At 42.6% G+C, this 21,807-nt stretch overlaps 1 protein-coding gene across 9 annotated transcripts in view; it reads right to left on the bottom strand.

Moving 5' to 3' along the window:
* Positions 1-20,539, bottom strand: part of RALY (RALY heterogeneous nuclear ribonucleoprotein) — an 88,581-nt gene extending 68,042 nt beyond the window's left edge. For 6 of the 9 annotated variants that reach the window (XM_053671316.1, XM_053671318.1, XM_037143245.2 and 3 more), the window contains exon 1: positions 20,288-20,539. The gene's annotated coding sequence lies outside the window, so the exon portion shown is untranslated. Of the gene's footprint in view, positions 1-19,517; positions 19,537-20,287 lie in introns of those variants that run through there. The other 3 variants (XM_037143244.2, XM_037143251.2, XM_053671315.1) reach the window with 3 other exon arrangements.
* Positions 20,540-21,807: the final 1,268 nt, after the last annotated feature.

Raw genomic sequence — 21,807 nt, 5'->3', positions numbered from 1 at the left:
TATGGGTATATTTCTTAACTTCCTTACGTCTCAGTTTCCTACCTATATGATAAGGATCATCAGAATCCATTTCCTGGGTGAGAATAAGCATGATTTTTATTATATATAAAGATTTATATAATATATGAATGTTTCATATATAATTATACTTATAAAAGATATAAATTTAAATTTTATAAATTTATAGATAAAATTTATATGTGTAACTTACATGTAATATAGAAATATATTAATATGCGATGTAAAATACATATTTATATAAGAGTTTTTATATAAATATGTTAATATTTATCTATAAATTTCTATATTATAAGGGTTTCTATACACACACATACAAAGAGGGCTTAATACAAAGTAACCTTCAGTACATATCAGCTCCATTAGTATGAATACACGGTACTAAATACAGTATCTTGACACAGTAATCACTGTAGCTATAATAAACATGAAAGGCAGAGTTAGGTCTAGAACTCAGGTCAGATTTTTAATCAGATACTTGACTAGTGTCATCAGTGAAGGTCTAGATACCCTCTGGTGAATGGCAGCTCTAACACCCTGTCTCTCCTGGCGAATACCCTAGGACCTGACACTAGATCAAGAGCTGCCTAATGTTTAGTGCGAAAGTGCTGCTCTCTGGGAGCAGGCAGAGCCACCTAATTTCCCCCAACCAGCTAATTTAAGGTACATTTTCTAATATTTGCTGACAGAACAAAGAAGCAAGGCTCTAAGACCTGATCAACATGCATGCCGGCCTTCAAAGTGATTTGGTAAAACTACAGAAAATAAATACCCAGGTAGAGTCCACCCAATAGGATAAAAGCTGACAAGAAGATGGCAATTCTTCTCTAAGCAAATATACATGAGATGAGCTCAGAAAGACGAAGCTCTTTAGGTTCTGACATTCCCCTCCCTCTCCTTCCATTTTAAGAGAAGACAAATCCTCTTTCAACATACTTCAAATATAACTGTTTGCTGGATTCATTTCTTTTCTGAAATGATGTAATTATATACAAACTCATTCTCAAATTCTATCCAGTTTAAATACAAAGTGGCTTGGGAATGGTATGACCTTTTCCACCTGCTCTAGGAGGCTGGCTATGAGAAGGCATCGCCACCCACAAAAAAACAGGTCACATCCTCCCCTTCTGCTCATTAGCAAGAATATGACATCTAGTCACTCATCTGTGTTTCTGCTCCAGTTGTTCCCATTGCACAGGATGTCCTCTCTCCATCTCTGCTGCCTAAATCTCTGTGAACATAACTTTCTGGAAAAAAAGGGAGGAAAGAGAGAAGCACAGCAACTAAGAAAAGGTATCTCAGTGTTGCTTCTAGGTAATTTGGAAGATATAGTCCAAAGAAATACTGGTGTTTCATAATTTGTAAGTAAAAGTCCAGGCAGAATATTAGAAATTGGGGTGGTCCTGGCTAATACATAGACACTATGTTTATCCTACACGGCCCACTCCAAATATTCCTCATAACTGTTCCCTGGGCACCACATCCCAACAAATGAAGCAATCCCTCCTTCCTCTGATCTTCCCAATCACTTCACCCTTTTACGGTACTGCTACCTGAGAATTCATGTTATGGTTCTTAAAATCACTTCTATAACTACACACTGACCAGATGGCTTAAAATGAAAAAGACAATGCTAAGTGTTACCAAGGACATGGAGCAACAGGAATTCTCTTATATACAACTGATGGCAGCATGATCTGGTATACCTTTGAAAACTGGCAATAACTACTAAAGCTCAACATGTACCTACCCTATGACTTGAAATATGAGGTTGCAGAACACCCACTTACTATTCTCCCTAAACAGTACACATACAATCTTTTGCTTCAACACTAAACACTTCCACTATTCTTTCTTCCAGTCCTAGAGGCGGGTTCAGAACCACTCTTCACAATCACTCCAGCCCAAAGATTTCTTTCTCTATGGAAAACTCTGACATTTACCTAACACCTCTGACAAATGACTCATGGATTCTTCACATAAAAATTACATCACCTGGGATATAATCCAAGATGGCAGAGGAGTAAGTAGATGCTATACTAACCTCCTCCTAGGACCAATCTGGAATTACAACTAAATTGTAGAGAAATCATCCAGAATAACCAACTGAACACTAACTGGACAGAAGCCTTATAAGCAAGGATAGACAGAAGAAACCACCTCACCACAATGTGACTGGTAGGCAGTGCAGAGGAAGCATCAGAGGGCTGGCTGGGCTCCCAGGGATGGCAGCTGAAGTCCTAGAGGGTTCCCCCTTAGAAATGTGAGGTCTAAACCCCAAGATGGGCTCCCCAGACAACAAGACCATGGCAGGAAAGGAACCCAGATAACATCCAGCTGTGAAAGCAGCAGGGTTTCTGTCTGCCAGGGAAAGATGGCTGAAATCTCAGGAGCCTCTTAAAGGGCCAACACACAAATTATGGCCACTTATTCTGGACTCTGACACAGGGAGAACAGAGTGGACTAGAGACGTTTGAGGAGAGTCTGGGGCTGGTAGCTCTGGGGAGAGACCTGAAGGAACAGCTACCAGGATCCCTGTGCTGAGACATTTCCCATACTGCAGAAGCCATCTTTCTCAGGCAAAGCACTCCCCTTCAAGTACATCAGCCTGAAAGGAAGCAGCAGCCTCCTTGTCCCACCCCCACCTGTTGATGCTTAAACCCAGCTGCTGATCACAATCTGCTAAGATTAACAACTGATAAGTTTATTTAACAGCTGATTGCTTTAACATCTAAGGTGGAAAATACAAAGCAGCCAAAATGGGAAGACAGAAAAACAGACCCCAAATGAAAAAACAACAATTCTCCAGAAGAACGAGATGAAACGGAGGCAAGCAATTTATCAGATACAGAGTTTAGAGTAATGATTATAAGGATACTTACTTAACAGCATGAAAAAAATAAACCATAAAAAAGGACCATGACATAGAAACCTTAAAAAGCACCGGTCAGAAACAACAAATGCAGTATCTGAGATAAATAATAGACTGCAAGGAAAACAGTACATTAGATGAAGTAGAGGACAGAACCAGTGTTTTGGAAGACAAGGTAGAAAAAACACACAGGCAGAACAGCAAAAAGAAAAAAGAATTTTTAAAAAATGAGGAGAGCTTAAGAAACATTTTGGACAACCTGAAGCATAGCAACATCCACATCATGGGAATGTCAGGAGAAGAATGAGCAAGGGATCAAGAACCTATTGAAGAAACAATGACCAAAAACTTACCTAATCTAGTGAAGGAAAAGTTACACAAGTCCCACACAAATGGGACCCAAAAAGGCCTACACCATCACATCATTAAATTGTCACTTAATGACATCACATTACCTTGTCATTAAAATGACAAGACTTAAAGACAAGGAGAGAATCCTGAAAGTTGCAAGAGAAAAACAGGTAGTTACCTACGGGGGGGGGGGGGGCACCAGTAAGACTGGCATATGATTACTCCACAGAAACATTTTAGGTCAGAAAGGAATGGTGTTAAATATTCAAGATTGATGAAAACAGAGGACCTACAAGCAAGGCTACTTTACCCAGCATGTCTATCACTTAAAATCGAAGGAGAAATAAGGAGCTTCCCAGACAAGAAAAAGCTAAAGGAGTTTGTTAATACCAAACCAGCACTGCAACAGATGTTAAAAGGCTTGCTTTAAAAAGAAAGAAATAGCACTGGCTTGGTGCGGCTCAGCAGATTGAGCACAGGCCTGAGAACCAAAGGGTAACCCGGTTTGATTCCCAGTCAGGGCACATGCCTGGGTTGCAAGCCAGGTCCCCAGTAGGGGGTGCACATGAGGCAACCACACATTGATATTGATGTCTCTCCCCCTCTCTTTCTTTCTCTCACCCTTGTCCTATGTCTAAAAGTAAGGAAATAAAGTTTTTTTTTAAGAAATTTTAAAAATAGGGAAACAGTCTAGCAATAAAATGGCACTACACAGGCATCTATCAGTAATCTCCTTAAATGTAAATGGCTTAAATGCTCTGACCAAAAGACACCAGGTAGCTGAATGGATAAGAAAAAAAAGACCCATACACACGCACACGCGCGCGCGCACGCGCTGCCTCCAAGAGACCCATCTTAGATCAAAAGATACACAGGCCAAAGGGTTGAAAAAGATATTTCATGCAAATGGAAAAAAGGGAAAGAAAAAAAGCTGGGGTAGCAGTACTTATATCCAACAAAATAGATCTTAAAAAACCAAGGCTGTAATAAGAGACAAATTAGAGCACTACATAATGATAAAGGGAACAGTCCAACAAGAGGATATAACCCCAATAAACATTTATGCACCCAACGCTGGAGCAGCTAAATATGTAAAGCAAATCTTGATGGACATAAAGGGAGAGATCAACAAAAATACAGTCATAGCCAGAGATTTTAACACTCCACTGACTTCAGTGGATAGATCTTCCAGGCAGAAAATCAACAAGGAGACAGTGGCTTTAAATGACATACTCCATCAAACAGAGTTAATTGATATCCTCAAAACAGTTCACCCAAAAGCAGCAGAACATACATACTTTTCAAGTGCACATGGAACATTTTCTAGCACAGACCATATGTTAGGACAAAAAACAAGTCTCAATAAATTTAAGAAGTCCTGGCTGGTGTGGCTCAGTGGACTGAGTGCTGATCCTGGGACCAGGGGGTCCCCAGATCAATTCCCAGTCAGAGCACATGCCTGGATTGCAGGCCAGGTTTTGGTTGGGGGCGTGCAACAGGGGAACACACACTGATGTTTCTTTTCCTCTCTTTCTCCCTCCCTTCCCCACTCTCTAAAAATAAAATTTTTTTAATCTTTAAAAAATAAAAATAAAATAAATTTTAAAAGAATGAAATCATATCAAGCATCTTCTCTGAACACAATGTTAGGAAACTAGAAATCAATCACAAGAACACTGAAAAATACAAAAGTGCCCTGGCTGGTGTAACTCAGGGATTGAGCATGGGCTGTGAACCAATGGATTGCCAGTTCAATGCCCAGTCAGGGTACATGCCTAGGCTGTGGGCCAGGTCCCCAGTGGGGGCCATGTGAGAAGCAACCACACACTGATGTTTTTCTCCCTCTTTCTTCCTCCCTTCCCCTCTTTCTAAAAAAAATAAAATAAAATCTTACAGAAACACAAAGATATGGAGGCTAAATAATGTTATTAAACAATGAATGGGTCAACAATGAGATCAAGAAAGAAATCAGAAGATACCTTGAAACAAATGAACAACAATGACACAACAATCCAAAAATCTGTGGGACACTGGGAAAGCAATCCTAAGAAGAAAATGCATAGCGTTATAGGTCTGTCTCAAAAAAAAAAAAAAAAGAAGAAGAAGAAAAAGCTCCAATAAACAATCAAACATCACACTTAAAAGAACTTGAAAAGAACAAAAAAAGCCCACAATGAGTAGAAGGAAGGAAATAATAAAGATCAGAGCAGAAATAAATAAAATAATCTTAAGAAACAATACAAAAGATTAGTGAATCCAAGAGGGGGTTCTTTGAAAAGATAAATAAGGCTTGACAAACCATTAACTAGACTCATAGAGGAAAAAAAAGAAAGGACCCAAATAAATAAAATCAGAAATGAAAGAGGAGAAATAACAACTCATACCAAAGAAATACAAAGGATTGTAAGAAAAGATTATGAACAATTGTTTGCCAACAAACTGGACAACCTGGATGAAATGGACAAATCCCTAGAAATATACAATCTTCTAAAACCAAATCAGGAAGATTCATATAATCTGAATAAACAGATTACACCTAATGAAATTGAAACAGTAATAAAAAAACTCCCAAGAAATAAATGCCCTGGACCACAGGTAGCTTCACAGGTGAATTTTACCAAACATTCTGAGGAGAACTAACATCTCTCCTTAAATTATTCCATTAAATTCAAGAGGAGGAAAGGCTCCCAAAATCATTTTACAAGGCCACCATTATCCTAATTCCAAAACCATATAAAGACACTACAAAGAAAGAAAATTAGAGGCCAATATCCCTGATGAACACAGATGCTAAAATCCTCAAACAATATATTAGCAAACTGAATACAGCAATGCATCAAAAAGATCATACACTATGATCAAGTGGGATTTATTCCGGGAATTCTAGGTTGGTACAACATTCGCAATCAATAACTGTGATTCACCACATAAACAAGATGAAGAATAAAAACCACATGATACTATCAACAGATGCACAAAAAGCTTTTGATGAAATCCAGCACCCATTTATGATCAAAACTCTTAGCAAAGTGAGAATACAGGGAATATATCTAAACACAGTAAAGGCCACATATGACAAACCCACCACCAGCATCATACTCAACGGGCAAAAACTACAAGTGTTCCCCTTAAGATCAGAAACAAGACAGGGATGTTCACCTTCACCTTTTATTCAACTTAGTACTGGAAATTCTGGCCACAGCAATCAGCCAAGAAGAAATAAAAGGAATCCAAATTGGAAAGGAAGAAGTAAAACTGACTTCTGGCCAAGATGGAGGCATGGGTAAATACGCTTTGCCTCCTCACACAACCAAAAGAACTACAACAAATTTAAAAACAAAAATAAACAGAACTACCAGAAAATCAAACTGTACGAAAATCCAACAACGAAGGAGTTAAAGAAGAAATATTCATTAAGACTAATAGGTGCAGACTGGCAGCCAAAGCAAACAGGACATGGCCAGGTGGTGGCTGGCGGACCAGGCAATTCGGCAGACCAGGCAATCCCACATTTGCATGAGTATAAACTGGGATGAACAACTGGGGAGTAAGAAAAGAGTACGCAACCCAGAGTTCCAGCATGGGAAAAATAAAGCCTCAAAACCTCTGGCTGTAAAAACCTATGGCAGTTGAGGCAGCAGGAGAAACTCCCAGCCTCACAGGAGAGTTTGACAGAGATGCCCACAGGATCCTAGAACATACACAAACCAACCCACCTGGGAATCAGCACCAGAAGGACCAGTTTACTTGTGGGCAGCAGAGGAAGTGACTGAGGGCCAACTGAGAGCCCAACAAGCTGCACTGTTCCCTCTCGTACTCCTACCCTACCTACAGCGCCACAACGGAGCAACCTGGGTTGCCCCGGCCCGGCAAATACCTATGGCTACACCCCTAACAACATAGCAGGCACACCAAGACAAAAAAATATGGCCCAAACTAAAGAACAGATCAAAGCTCTAAAAATAGAACTAAGTGACAAAGAGATAGCCAACCTACCAGATGCAAAGTTCAAAACATTGATAATCAGGATGCTCACAGAAATGGTTGAGTGTGGTCACAAAGGAAGATGAAGAGTGAAGGCTATGCAAAGTGAAACAAAGAAAAATATACAGGGAACCAACAGTGAAGAGAAGGAAACCAGGACTCAAAACAATATGGAGTAGAAGGAGGAAATAAGCATTCAACCAGAACAGAATAAAGAAATAAGAACTCAAAAAAATGAGGAGATGCTTAGGAACCTCTGGGACAACCTTAAACATTCAAACATCCCAATCATAGGGGTGCCAGAAGGAAAGAAGGAAGAACAAGAAATTGAAAACTTATTTGAAAAAATGAAGGAAAACTTCCACAATCTGGCAAAGGAAAGAGATTTCCATGAAGTCCAGAAAGCTCAGAGGGGCCCAAAGAAATTGGACCCAAGGAAGCACACACCAAGGCACATCATAATTACATTACCCAGTATTAAAGATAAGAATCTTAAAAAAAATATTTTAGCCCTGGCTGGTGTAGCTCAGTGGATTGAGCACAGGCCTGCGAACCACATGATTGCCCTTCGATTCCCAGTCAGGGCACATGCTTGGGTTGCAGGCCGGTTCCCTGCAGGCCAGTTCCCAGCAGGGGATGCACAAAAGGCAACCGTACATTGATGTTTCTCTCCCTCTCTCCTTCCCCCCTTCCCCTCTAAAGATAAATAAATAAAATCTTAAAAATATATATTTTATTTACTTATTTTAAAGAGGGGAAGGGAAGAAGAAAGTGAGGAAGAGAAACATCGGTGTGCGGTTGCCTCTCATGTGCCCCCTATTGGGGATCTGGCCTGCAACCCAGGCATATGTCCTGACTAGGAATCAAACCAGTGACCCTTTGGTTCACAGACCAGCACTCAATCTACTGAGACACACCAGCCAAGGCGATAGGAGAGAAACTTAAAGCAGCAAGAGAAAAGGAGACAGTTAGCTATAAGAGTTCCCATAACCCGTCAGCTAATTTCTCTAAAGAAACCTTGCAAGCAAGATGGGGCTGGAAAGAAGTATTCAAAGTCATGAAAGACAAGGACCTACAGCCAAGATCACTTTATCCAGCAAAACCGTTATTTAGAATGGAAGGGCAGATAAAGTGCTTTCCAGATAAGGCCAATTTAAAGCAGTTCATTATCACCAACCCTTATCATAGGAAATGTTAAAGGGACTTATCTAAGAAAAAAAGATAAAAAATACTAACATTAAAATGGAATAAACTCACAACTATCAACAACTGAACCTAAAAAAACAAATAAACTAAGCACACAACTAGAACTTGAACAGAATCATATAAATGGAGATAACATGGAGGGTTATCAACAGGGAGGGGGAGAATGGGAAAAAATAGGGGGAGAGGTACAAAATAGACAGGGGAAGGTTAAGAATAGTATAGGAAATACAGAAGCCAAAGAACTTGTATGTCTGACCCATGGACACGAACTAAGGGCGGAGAACGGGTTGGGAAGAGGTGCAGGGCAGAGGGGAATAAAGAGGAGGGAAAAAATAAGTAAAACTGTATCTGTAGAGGACATGAACTGTACATAGAGAACCCCAAAGAGTCCACCAAGAAACTACTCGAACTGATAAATGAATTCAGCAAAGCCGTAGAATACAACATTAATATCCAGAAATCAGTTGCATTTTTATATGCCAATAATGAACCAACAGGAAGGCAAATTAATAAAATAATTTCATTCGCGACTGCTAGAAAAATAAAATACCTAGGAATAAACCTAACTATGGATGTAAAAAACCTGTACATGGAAAATTATAAGACACTGAAGAAAGAAACTGAAGGAGATATAAATAAATGGAAGCCCGCACCATGTTCGTGGATAGGAAGAATTCACACCACTAAAATGTCCATACTACCCAAAGCAATCTAGATTCAACACAATTCCTACCAAAATTCCAATGACATATTTCACAGAACTAGAACAAATACTTCAAAAATTTATATGGAATCACTAAAGGCCCCACATATCAACAGCAATCCCGAGAAAGAAGAACAAAGTTGGAGGAATCACACTACCTAATATCAAATTATACTACAAAGCCAGAGTAATCAAAACAGCCTGGTACTGGCATAAAAACAGACACATAGATCAATGGAACAGAATAGAGAGCCCAGAAATAAACCCACACCTTTATAGTCAATTAATATTCACCAGAGAAAGCCAAAACATAAAATGGGCTAAAGATAGTTTATTCAATAAATGGTGTTAGGAAAATTGAACAGATACATACAGAAAATGAAACTAGACTACCTTCTTACACCACACACAAGAATAAATTCAAAATGGATCAAAGACTTAAATTCTAAACCCGAACCATAAAGATCCTAGATGAAAACAGCAGCAAAATCTCAAATATTGCTCACAGAAAATTTTTATTGGATATATCTCCCCAGGCAAGAGAAACAAACAGAAAAAGATAAACAAATGGGACTACATCAAACTAAGAAGTTTTTGCACAGCAAAGGAAATCATCAACAAAATAAAAAATTCTCTTCCATTAGAATGGAAGAACATATTCATCAATATATCTGACAATGGGTTAATTTCCAAAATTTATAAAGAACTTACAAAAGTCAACACCAAAAAAAAAGGAACGACCCAAATAAAAAACAACCTGAATAGACTTTTCCAAAGAGGACATACAGATGGCCAAGAGACATATGAAAAGATGCTCAATGTCACTAATTATCAGAAATGCAAATTAAAACCACAACAAGACACCATCTCACACCTGTCAGAATGTCTATCATCAATAAATCAACAAACAAGTGCTGGTGAGGATGTGGAGGAAGGGGAACCCTTTTGCACTGCTGGTGGGGATGCAGATTGGTGCAGCCATTATGGAAAGCAGTATGGAGTATCCTCAAAAAAATTTAAAAATGGATCTGCCTTTTCACCCAGTGTCCTCACTTCGGGGAATATATTTGAAGGAACCCAAAACACTAATCAAAAGAACATAAGCACTTCTATGTTCACTGCAGTGTTATTTACAATCACTAATATATGGAAGTAGCTCAAGTGTCCACCAACAGCTGAATGGATAAAACAACTATGGGACATTTACACAATGGAATTATACTCGGCTGTAAAAAAAGAAGTAAATTTTACCCTCTCTCTAACAGATGAATGGACCTGGAGAACATTATATTAAGTGAAATAAGCCAGTCAAAGAAAGACAAATACCAAATGATTTTATTCATATGGAGAGTCTAATGAACAAACTGAACTAACAAGCAAAACAGAAGACAGACTCATAGATGGAGAGCAGATGATGGCTAGTGGGAGGAGAGGGCAGGGTGGACTTAGGAGCAGAGGGATTGAGCAAACAGGACTCATGGACAACAGTGTGGTGATTGCTAGGAGCAGGGGGTGTAAGGGAACTAAATGGTAATGGAAAAGAAATACAATAAAAGATTAAATTTTAAAAAGTTACATCATCTGATTTTACAGTTTAGTGTTCATAAGCTTATCTAACTTGCTCCTCACAATAACACTGTGAAGAAGACAAGATAGAGTATGAACCCCATTTTTAAATGAGAAAACCCAGTTTACCTGGCCAAATTTGTTCCAGGGAACAAGAGTAGACCTTAGGCTTCCAAATCAAGCTCTCTACACAAAAATACCTTACTATCAGCCACATCTTCATGATTATCTAATCTCCTCAAAGAAATCCATGAGTTCCCTGAAGGCAAGAGTGTGCTTTAGACATTTATGCCATTCACAGCACAAAAGAAAGCACTCAGTGGGCTCCATACAGTGTGGCCAGCTGATTTCCATACTGTCCCTAACCAACACAGACATATTTCCTCTTTTCTAGATCTCACAGAAAATGCTAAATTGTTTAAAGAAAACATGAACACAACACAGCACCCCAAATTAACATTTCTTTTTTGAGGATAGGGACAAGGAAAGAGGAAGAGCCTTTTAAGAGCAAAGAAAACTCAAGGCTTCCTCAATTTCCTGGGGCTCCATGCTGCGAAGTATTCAAAGGCTGGCAGAGACAGTGGCAATGGGCTTCAAGAACCACAATAAGTCACAAATTCAACAAATGCCAGAAAGTATACTTCAAATAATTCTACTTGCAAGCAAAACAGAAAGCTACTTTACTTCAAAACTGAAAGTAACAAAACTTAAAATGTTTTAATATAAAACTTGAAATTTCCTTCATTCCTAAATAAGCAACTAGACAACATCAAATTTTTCTGTAACTCAGCCAGAGAACTGATAGGAGGAGAACAATGAAAGCACTAGGCAGATGTCTGGACAGCCAAACCTGCAGGGGACCCGAATGTTGTCCCTACCCTAACGTCCTTGACTTTACACACTGGGTGCTGCACATCTCAGCAATAGAGGATAAATACTGGGTAACAGGCAGAAGGGAAACAGGGAGGGAAAGCCAAAAATAAATCTAAACAGTGAAGTCATATTCAAACAGGTCTCCCTGCCTAGTATATATCCATCAATTCTGCTATTTCCAGTCTGAACCCTCAACCCAAATATCTGGGCCAGGGCAGCAGGGTTAAGAAGCAGCTAGGATACTTTGTACTTACTTACCTGCTTCCCTCTCAAGACTGAAGACAATTTCTGGGCAGGAATCACATCTTGCTCAGTTTTTCTATTCTCCATAAAAAGAACACACAGTAGGTACTCCCAATTCCTGGTATGAATGGTTGAGCTTGGGACTGGAAAGCAGTTTGATTTCCAAGCATAATCGTGTTACAACAGCTAGGCAACCTACTTAGCATGGTAACTCTACCTAAAACCCTAATTTCAGTAAGAATTGATTTTAATTGATGTGAAAATCAATTTAGGGTGAGTCTTTAAGGTCTGAACAAAAGATATTCTTGTGTTCAACTGATTCAGGCACAGCTATCATTATTATATTGACAGCACTGTTCCTCAGTGCCAGCATACAGTTATCTGCAAGAACAAAGTCCCAAAGCTTTAAAATGGTCTATGTAAGCAAGGAACAACATTTGACTTCTCTGTGCAGCATAATCATACCTTCCAGAAAGAAAACCCAGACCTGGAGAAATAATGAGTTATGGAAATTATTCTTTTAAATCTACTGCTGAGCTTGCTTTCTCACTAGCACAAAGAACTACAAAGGAAACTACACAAACAGATCAACAAACACCATACAAACAGCACCTTTAACTAGGCTTAGTGAAATCCTTACTAAATCAAATAAACAGGAGACAGCTAAATACCAGATAAATGCCTCTGGACTGGAGAAAACCTAGCCAATGACACGAAGTTTCTAAACCTGGCCTTCTAAAAGAGAATACCTACTTGGAATAAAGCAGTGATTCTCACCTTGACAAACACAACTAGTATTCAGTCGCTACAGATGGCATTTCAAGCGCCAGGTAAACTCAGCAGAGGTATCTACCTCATAAAGCTAAAACTCTAAGGAAATGCAAATTTCTGATCTAGAATTTTTCCAATTCTAGTACTGTTTGGGATTCTTATACTAATTTTTGAAATTTTCCTTTCATCATATTTTTTAAAGATTTTATTTATTTACCTTTAGAGAGAGGGGAAGGGAGGAAGGACAGGGAGAGAAACATCGATGTATGAGAAATACATCCATCTGTTACCTCTCACCCCCCACCCCCAACTGGGGACCTGGCCCACACAACCCAGGCATGTGCCCTGACTTCAAATCAAACCAGCCCACCTTTTGGTTCACAGGCCAGCACTCAATCCACTGAGCCACACCAGCCAGGGTAATATATCGTATGACTTGAAACAGTTTGCTACATATTTAAGTGCAATTTTTTTCAGTCTTGGACTCCAAGTTTGTCCCATGGGATAACAGCTCCAAGTTTATAATGGAACTCAGCAGACAATTTGATAAATTCATCTCACAAGCAATTTTTTCAGCAATCTGCCCATTCTCAAAAGCAATGTCTATCTGTTGATATACTAAAAGGTATCTGTGAACCCAGGATTTAACCCTCTGAGAGACTTCCATTGCTCTAGAAAAGCCCTTTCTCCTACCAAAGATGAACTCTTAAGCCTCTTGTGCAAAACCAGAAATTCAGACTACTAAGAGATAAAAGTATCATTTAAAATTACCTAGCCCAACCCCCTTGTTTTACAGACAGGAAGACTGAGATCCCAGAGAGTATTAGGTAATTACAATTAATGTGAGTTTGGCAAGCATCAAAAGCCCACTTAATGCTATTTCCCCCAGTGGAACTGCACCAGCCCTGTTGGGAAGATGGCCAGATTTGCACCTTAGTCAGTGAAGCACTCCAAACAGATGTGTCTGAGACTCAGAAAACCTGAGCATTCAACTACCAACTCCCCACCCCTACCCCAGCACAGAGAACACGAGACAGGGGATGGCCTAAATAGCTCTTTGGGGATACAGACCAGAACCTAGGGATAATAGCCCATCCCTCCTCCCCTCCTCCGAGGAGGTACAGCACATTTATACAGCACATGAAGTGACAGAAAGACACTAAAATTCAGAGGAAAAAGGAAGGGCAACAGAAATAGTCAGAAAAGATAACTAATGACGACACTTGGAAGCTGCCTGATTCTAGTTCTTCATAAGTGAGGAGGGTAAAGAGACTAGAAACTCCAAGTTCAAGAAACCTCCAACCCTTTTCTGTCCCCAGGCCCTCAGTGTTGGACTGTTACAGAGTTTTAGGGACCTTCCAGATTATTTTATGAAGAAACAGGCCAAAGAAGATTATTTTATGAAGAAACAGGCCAAAGAAGAAAAGGGCTTTGTCAAATCCACACACTGAGTTAACAGCATGGACCAGATCAAATGACCCTCAGGGTCATGACTAGGCTCACAATTTATCTCACTGCCCCTCTTATACCCCATCACAGATCTGAAACTTTCCTTAAAATATACAGGGGGCGGCTGTAGGACAGCAGGCTAACATTACTGTTATTATCTTCTCCCCTTCAGCTGTATGTGTTATACATGAACCTAAAATTGAATAAAACTAGGTTTTTACAGACACTCATGGGAAAACCCTCCTATCTCTAACCTTACCCCTCCACCACTAACTAAGGAAAAAAGGAAGAAGGGAGGGAAATAGAGAGAAGGGGAGAGTGAGATAGAGGGAGAGAAAGAACATAACTCCTCTGCAAGGGACATTTTGTCTAAATCATCAACTAGAATCACGAAATGGTATTGCTAGAAGGGACCCTTGGAGTCGTCATTATTCAGATAAATAAGCCTGAACCTTTGCCACCTGACAAGACTGGAGCACAGAGCGAGATCTCCTGACTCCTGTCCCTAATAACCCCCCCATCCCTTCCCATCCTGTCCCACCCTGACCTGCCCGCCTCACTCTTTTCCTCCACCACAGTATCTAAGCTACTGAGATCTGCTACCCTTCTGGATGTAAGCTCCCCAAGGTATGCTTTACTCATTTTTGTTTTCCCAGTGCCTCGCAGAGGGTCAGCAGAGTTGACTTAGGGAGCATGCTAGTTCATGGAGAGCAGCACCAAAGGAAACTGGCTGCAAACAACATCAGGTTTCCTTGGCTTTAACATTAGCTGTGCAAGGCCTGAATGTCTAGAATCTAACACTTCCTCTCTTCCAGAACTAGTATTTACATCATCCAGTTTATCCAGAGATAGTTTACCCAAGGGTAGCTGCCAGATCTGCCATGTCATACTCTTCTCTCACTCCTGCTCCCCCCACCCTCCCACGAAGACCTAGGATCAGAAGACCCTGCATGAGAAACCTCTCCTCTCTTACATGGTCCTTCTCCTGTGTCCTCACCTCTATAAATGGCATCACTATCTATATAACTGCACCAAGGAAAAATCTAGAAGTCATCCTTGATTTCTTCCTTACTCACCATACCAAAAATCTTTGATTCTCATTACTCAGTTTCATTTTCCTACTACGCCCTCCAGCCCCTCCACACACACCCACTATCTTCATTTGAAACACCATCACCTCTTGCCTGCCATTACTGCATCAACCTCCTAACTGGTCTCTTTGCCTATGGTGCTCTAGCCCTCAAATTCACTCCCCAAATAGGTAGCCATCTTTCTAAAATGCAGAAGTCATAGTCCCCTTCACCTTGAAATGAAGTCTAAACTCTTCAACCCGAACAAGGCCCTTTCATGACTTGGCCCCTACTCTGCCTATCTTGCAGTCTCATCTTTTGCCACATCCACCCATTTCAAGCTTTATGCTCCACCAAGGAATCTTGAGAAACTTATTTAACCCCATGGTCTGTTTCTTCACCTACAGAATAAAAATAACAATAATAGATACCTCTGAAGGCATGGGAAGAAATTAGTTAAATGCTTAGAATGGTACCTGATAGATACAGGAAAACGGCCAAAAGTCTCACCTATTACCACCACCATCTCTAGACTTGCTATTCCTTCTGCCTAGAACAGTCTCATGCCCTCAATGACTCCACATTTCTTCTTTTCCTGAAGTCTAGGGTCAGCCAACTTCTCTGGGAAAGGCTTCCCACCCTCCAACACTGAGTCAGGTACCATTCGTCCACGCCTCCACGCTGCTTGTCACAATGCTTCTCACACCACCTGTTTCCTTGCCTGTCTTCCCCACCAGGCTGTTTACCCAAATACTCAAGCTTAGTACCATGTGTGGTGTGCTTGATAATTGTTCAGTAAGTGGAAAACTTTCCAAAAATGAGATGCCCAATGAAAGAGAATCTCAACAGGCAGCCAATTCAAATGGTGGCCAGTTGGCTAGCTGGTCTACCTGACTTTAAAGCTCCCAAACTACAAGATTCTATCCAATAAACAATTCAGCACACTCTGACCTCAGTACCATACTCAGTGGTTTGGACTTTAATATGTAGGAAATGTCGAGCCATCAGATTTTTTTAAGGAAAGCATAACAAGCTCAGATCTGTTTGTTGCCCTATTAACCCATCTCTAGAATACCTCCCCCATCCAGCCCTGTAGGTATCAGGACAAAATTCCAACTACCCTTCACAAACATAAACACTGCACCCCACCCAACTACACAGACAGGGAAACATGGAATTTTGAGAGGCTAAATATACCATTACTCCATCTTAACCAGCTGCAAGCAACTAGGATCCATAAACACCCTCTAGAAACCAGCAAGCTAATCCTTCCTATGAGCCTTTATGGAAAGAGAGGAGAGCACAAAGAGGGAACATTTCATAAAGGACCATTTAATCGTCCTCCGAGTAGTTCTGAACCGAGCACTGCTATTCATTATCACTGCAGCCCCATATGCCCAAAACTTTGATAGTCAGAAAGGCAGGTGCGAACATGGCAAGGGTAGAAAGTCTTCCTGGTCCTATTTGAAGGGTGGAAGGTGTCTTTGGAAGACACAGAAGGGGTGAATAAAGATCTCAAAAAAAGGCTTCAGTAATAAGGAACTTCAATCCAGAAAGGGAGGAGGAAGCTTAACCAAAAGCACCACCAGGCCTGGGTTCCTGCTCTGGAGCTGCAAGCCACACCCTAATGCAGATTCGGACTAATAATCATTCTGCATTTACATTACACCCTGAGGTTAAGGGAAGCACTAGGAGCACCAGCTTTGCCAATCACAAAAGGACAAATATTGTATGACTGTACCTATATGAGGTACCTCAAGCAGTCAAATTCATAAACACAGAAAATAGAATAGTGATTGCCAGGGGGTGGGGGGAGAGGAGAACAGGGAGTTAGTGTTTAATGGATACCATTTCAATTGGGGAAGACAAAAAAAAATACTACATGGATGGTGGTGATGGTTGCATTACAATGCGAGTGTACTTAATGCCACAGAACTGCACATTTTAAAATGGTAAATTTTGTCATATGTATATTTTCACAAAATACAGCACACCAGCTTTACAGTTCTACTGCCTGCACTTCTCAACTACATGACCCTGAGAAAGAAAGTCGTGTGACCTAAGCCTGGTTCTTCTTCTGAAAAGCAGGGATAATAATAATACCTAATTCACACAGTTCCTCTAAGGACTAAATGAGATGCTCCACAGAAAGTCCTTAGTCCAGCGACTGGCACATGATAAGTACTTAGTAAATACTATCTACTATTCCTGCTACTCACAACTACTACAATACACTTTCATAGCCATTCTTCATGGTCCCTAAAACCCTGTGAGAGTTCACAGATAAGGAAATTGAGGCTCAGACAGCCACGATGAGAGGCTTACCATATTTTTTGGACTATAAGGCCCACCTTTTCACCACATTTTTTTTCTCCTCTAAAACCTAGGTGCATCTTGATGGTGCGGATAAAGGCAGGGGGGATTTTTAAAGCAAAAAACATGGCTATAAAAATGCATCTTATATTTCAAAAAATACAGTAGTTCATGATTTTACAACAAATTCTCTGCCCAGAAGAGGTGCTCTGTCCTTGCCACTTATTAACTTGGTGATCTAAGTAAGGCAAGTGCCCTTACCCTGCTGTGTTCTCAATTCTCAACGATACTTGTAAAGACTAACTCCCTCACGGGACTGAATTAGAAAGGAAATCAGATAATGGTCGCAGAAGAGTATATGAAGTACTGTTCAGTTAAACTGGTTATTTATGAGAACTAGCCTATCTGTGCACAAAAACCTGGCCTCCTCCTAATGCTGAGCACGAGACATGGAATATGGCTGGGACTACGCAACATCCTTGTAATTTCAATTTACTCAGGATTCCTGTCTTCAGGCTTGCATAAGTAATTTAATGCCCTTTCAAAAGGTGGCAAGGTATGATAGAAATAAAAACACTACTACTGAGAAGCAAGAGACTACAAATTCTACTTCTGATTCTGTCAATAAGGCAATCTGTGGATCTTGACTTACTTCCCCTTTCCAAGTTCAGTTAAAAGGTAAGGGAGCCCTGGCTGATGTGGCTCAGTGGACTTGAGTGCCAGCCTGCAAACCAAAAGGTCACCAGTTCAATTCCCAGTCAAGGCACATTCCTGGGTTTCCAGCCAGGTCCAGGTCCAGATTTCAGGAGTGCAAAAGGCAACTGATCAATGTCTCTCAAGTACATTAATGTTTCTCTCCCTCTTTTTCCCTCCCTTCCCCTCTCTCTAAAAACAATTAAAAAATATTTTTTTAAAAAAGGGGGGAGGGCAGATTAAAGAATGGTACCAGAAGACCTGTAAGACCCCGTTCCATCTCCTACATACTGCAACTTCTAAATCCAGAATCTTGTAAAATGGTGAGCACAGCAGACCTCCCGACTCAAAGAACTAATGCAAATAAGGAGACTCCTCAAGACCTGGCCTAGAAACTCCCCTGCCTAAAATTTAGATACTCCCCACATGGGGGATCAAACACATTGAAAAATTAGAACACCTGCCAAAGTTAATTTTAGTTCACTCTTACCCCTCTGGGCCTCATCTGAAAATAGAAATAAAACCCTATTTGAAGGGAGAGCTGAAGCAGTTGACTTAAAGCCACTTCCTTCTCCCCCTCCCCCAACTAGGAGCTTTACATCTAAACATTGTAGAGACCATGCAAGGTTTCGAGGGAGGAACGTGCCATAAACGAAATAAAGGATGGACTTCACTGTTTAAAATGATGTAACCTTTCTGTCCTGGCTAGTGTAGCCGAGAGAATTAAGCACCCGCCTGTGAACCGAGGGGTCCCAGACCCGGTCGGATTCCTGGTCAGGGTACAAGCCTGGATTGATGGGCCAGCTCCCCAGTTGGGGGCGTGTGAGAGGCAGCTGATCAATGTTCCTCTCACACACTGATGTTTCTATCCCTCTCCTTCTCCCTCTTTTCCCCGATCTCTAAAAAATAAATAAAATTAAGAAACAATAATAAAAAATAAAATGACTTAAGCTTTCTTTGAGCCAAAACCCCAGGGAACTTCAGTGTGTTTGAGATCTGGAGTCTCCTGCACCCATCAACTTCTAATGGGCAAATACTAGCAAAAAATGCATAGTGACTTCTTTCCCCTTGGACCTCCAGTAGCCCCCACTGGGATTTCATCCATAGTATGGACACTAGCGCAGGCATCAAGAAGAACGGAGTTATGTCTCTAACGGGTGACCCAAGGATTAAATCAAATCTCTTCTGCACAAAGAGATTACAGAAGCTCACACTAATAAACAACAGGTACTTGCACCACGGCTTTACACTTCTGAGGCTACTAACTGGTTTGAAGGAAATTATTTAACCCCTCTGCGCCTTTATTTCTGCTTGTATATAAATGGTGATAACCCCAGACGGCTGCCGTGGGTAACAAATGAAATATGACTTACGAAGTTACTGAGTCAAGTCCATTAAATTTTACCTGTTGGTATTAAACACTTCTCTCACATATTAGTTTCCCTCCCTGTAGATACGAAGGGTACCTACAAATACCCTTCGAGGCGACTTTCTTTTTTTCCTCCATTTCACGAAGGGGCAAACTGAGGCTGGGCTGCGAAGGCGGCTGAGTCAGGTGCGGAACATGGCCCCAGGTCGAGGGCCTGTTGTTGATCCTCTCCAAGCCCAAGTGTGCAACAAGCCCAGGAGCCGCATAAGTGGGGGCCGAGGAGGCGCTCAGGCCCGGGAGGAGCGAAGCAGAATCAGTTTTACACGCCTCCGGGAGCTCGCAGACCCAGCTCCGGAAGGAAAGCCGAAAGAAGCCCGGAGCCAGGGCCGGGCCCGCCCGAGGCCTCCCCCGCGCGGCCTCCCATCCCCACTCCTCCCCTCGCGGGGCGGGGCGCGAGCACAAAAGACTCCAACTTCCGAGCGGGCGCGGGCCCACCCCACCAACTCCGGACTGAGGCCGGGCCCGCAGGGAGGAAGCAGACACGAGACGCTAGGGCGGCAAGGAGCGAGCTTGGATAGGCATGGGCCGGGCGGGCGACCCAGGGCGGCGAGCCCGAGTGGGGGTAGGTTGGGGGGGGGGGGGGGGGTAGGCGCCGGGAGTTACTCTGGCTCGCGGGACTCCAAGAATGGCCGAAAAAAGAGTTTCTAAAAATAGGCAGCAGCCCGCGCGAAGAAGTGGGTGACCGAAAAGGAGCAAGGAACACCCACACACACACCCCTAAGGAGACACCCACGGCTCCCACTCACCCGCGCCAAGAGGTCTAGAAGAAGCCGCGCGGCGCAGAAGAAGGCGGTGCCGCCGCACTCGGGGGCGGAAGGGAGGAAGAGGGCGGACCCGGCAGCGGCGAAAGGAGCTGGGCACACGCGGGAGGGGGGGTCGCCCCCACCTTCGCTACCGCCCCTTCGGTTTCTCTTGAGTCTGCCCGCTCAGCGCCCGCGCCGTTCGCGCGCCCAGCCGCACTGACAGCGGCGCGAGCCCGGCAGCTGCGAGTCCTTCCCTTGGCCGGTACCACTGAGGCGCGCGGGGGTGGGGGAGCCGGGAGCCGCTGCCCTCAACGCCACCCCGCCTGCCGCTCTGTACCTGGCCCCGGACTCTCCCTCTTCCCCACCCTTTCTCTAAGGAAGGACAAGGTGACACAAACGCAAGGAGTGCAGAGCTCCGCCTTGACACAGCCGGCTTCCCGGGCGCATGGTTTCTCGCCAACCCCTCAGTTTGGTTTCAGAAAGGTCCAGAGCTTCGGCAGGGAGAGGTGGGAGGAGGGGCGGGGCGGGGCCCAACCGGAGAGGGATGAGGTGGGAGTCTGCGGAGGCGGAGCTCAGGGCGGGAAGAGAGACTCGCTTTCACCAGTATGGAGCCGAAGGTGGGCGGGGACTGAGAGGTTGACGGTACCGAAGAAGAGAGGACCACGAGGCAAGTATGGAAGACAGCGGAGGGGCCAGGTCGATGTTTGAAAAGAGGGGTTGTGGGTGGGGCTAAAGAGAGGCCGAGCCCAAAGGAGGAGTCAAAGGTGGAGGGAAGCTCGGGCGAGTTTGGGATGGAGGGGAAGCCCGGAAGGGAGTAGGGTCTCCAAAGGTGGCCATCTGGGGAGGAGTCGGAAGGAGGTGTAACCCAAAGGGGAACTGCGAGGAAGGTGCCGGGGTGGGTGGGGCCTAAACAAATTTGTGGGGGGCGGTGCCCGAGGGATGCGGAAGAGACCCAGTAGGTAAAAGCACCAAGTTTTCTCACTTTCAAGGAACCAGGTGCACAGTGTGGGGGAGGATCGCTCCTTGCTCCCTAGCCTGGGCACTCGGCGGACAGGCCGCCCTGAGGGTGGGTTTGGGGGTAAGTGCCATCCCCACAAAAATAAAAAAGGGTTAAATCAAGTACATTTACCTTTCTGGGGTGCAGAAAATGTTTTATAATTTGATCTGGGTGGTGCCCTCCTCTTGAATATTGCTCCAGTCAGAAGCCGTCACTTAAATCAGTGTTGAAGTCTCCACGGCACAGCGAGGTCTTCCAAGATCACTTGAAAACTGTTGAATTTCAGTTCTCAGCTGTAGACTTCCCTGAAGGTTGGGAATTGTCCAAATTCTCCATGCGTTGTCCTACATGTGATATGGTTATTGTATTTTTTACATCGCTTTCCCCAGAACCTGCAGCCTAACAGCCCGGATTCCCAAGAGCCAGGCAGAGCTTGAATTGAACCTTGGCTCTGCCAGAACAGCAGTTATAGCTCCACTTGTGTTGTTTGATGACTTCGTGTCTTTTTCAAAAGGGGGAAAAAAGG

This window comes from Artibeus jamaicensis, unplaced genomic scaffold, assembly GCF_021234435.1.
Source record: "Artibeus jamaicensis isolate MK-2021 breed Jamaican fruit bat unplaced genomic scaffold, CSHL_Jam_final contig_685, whole genome shotgun sequence".
Classification (NCBI taxonomy): Eukaryota; Metazoa; Chordata; class Mammalia; order Chiroptera; family Phyllostomidae; genus Artibeus; species Artibeus jamaicensis.
Note: the sequence above shows the minus strand (reverse complement) of the source record. Positions and strands in the feature narration are given on the sequence as shown.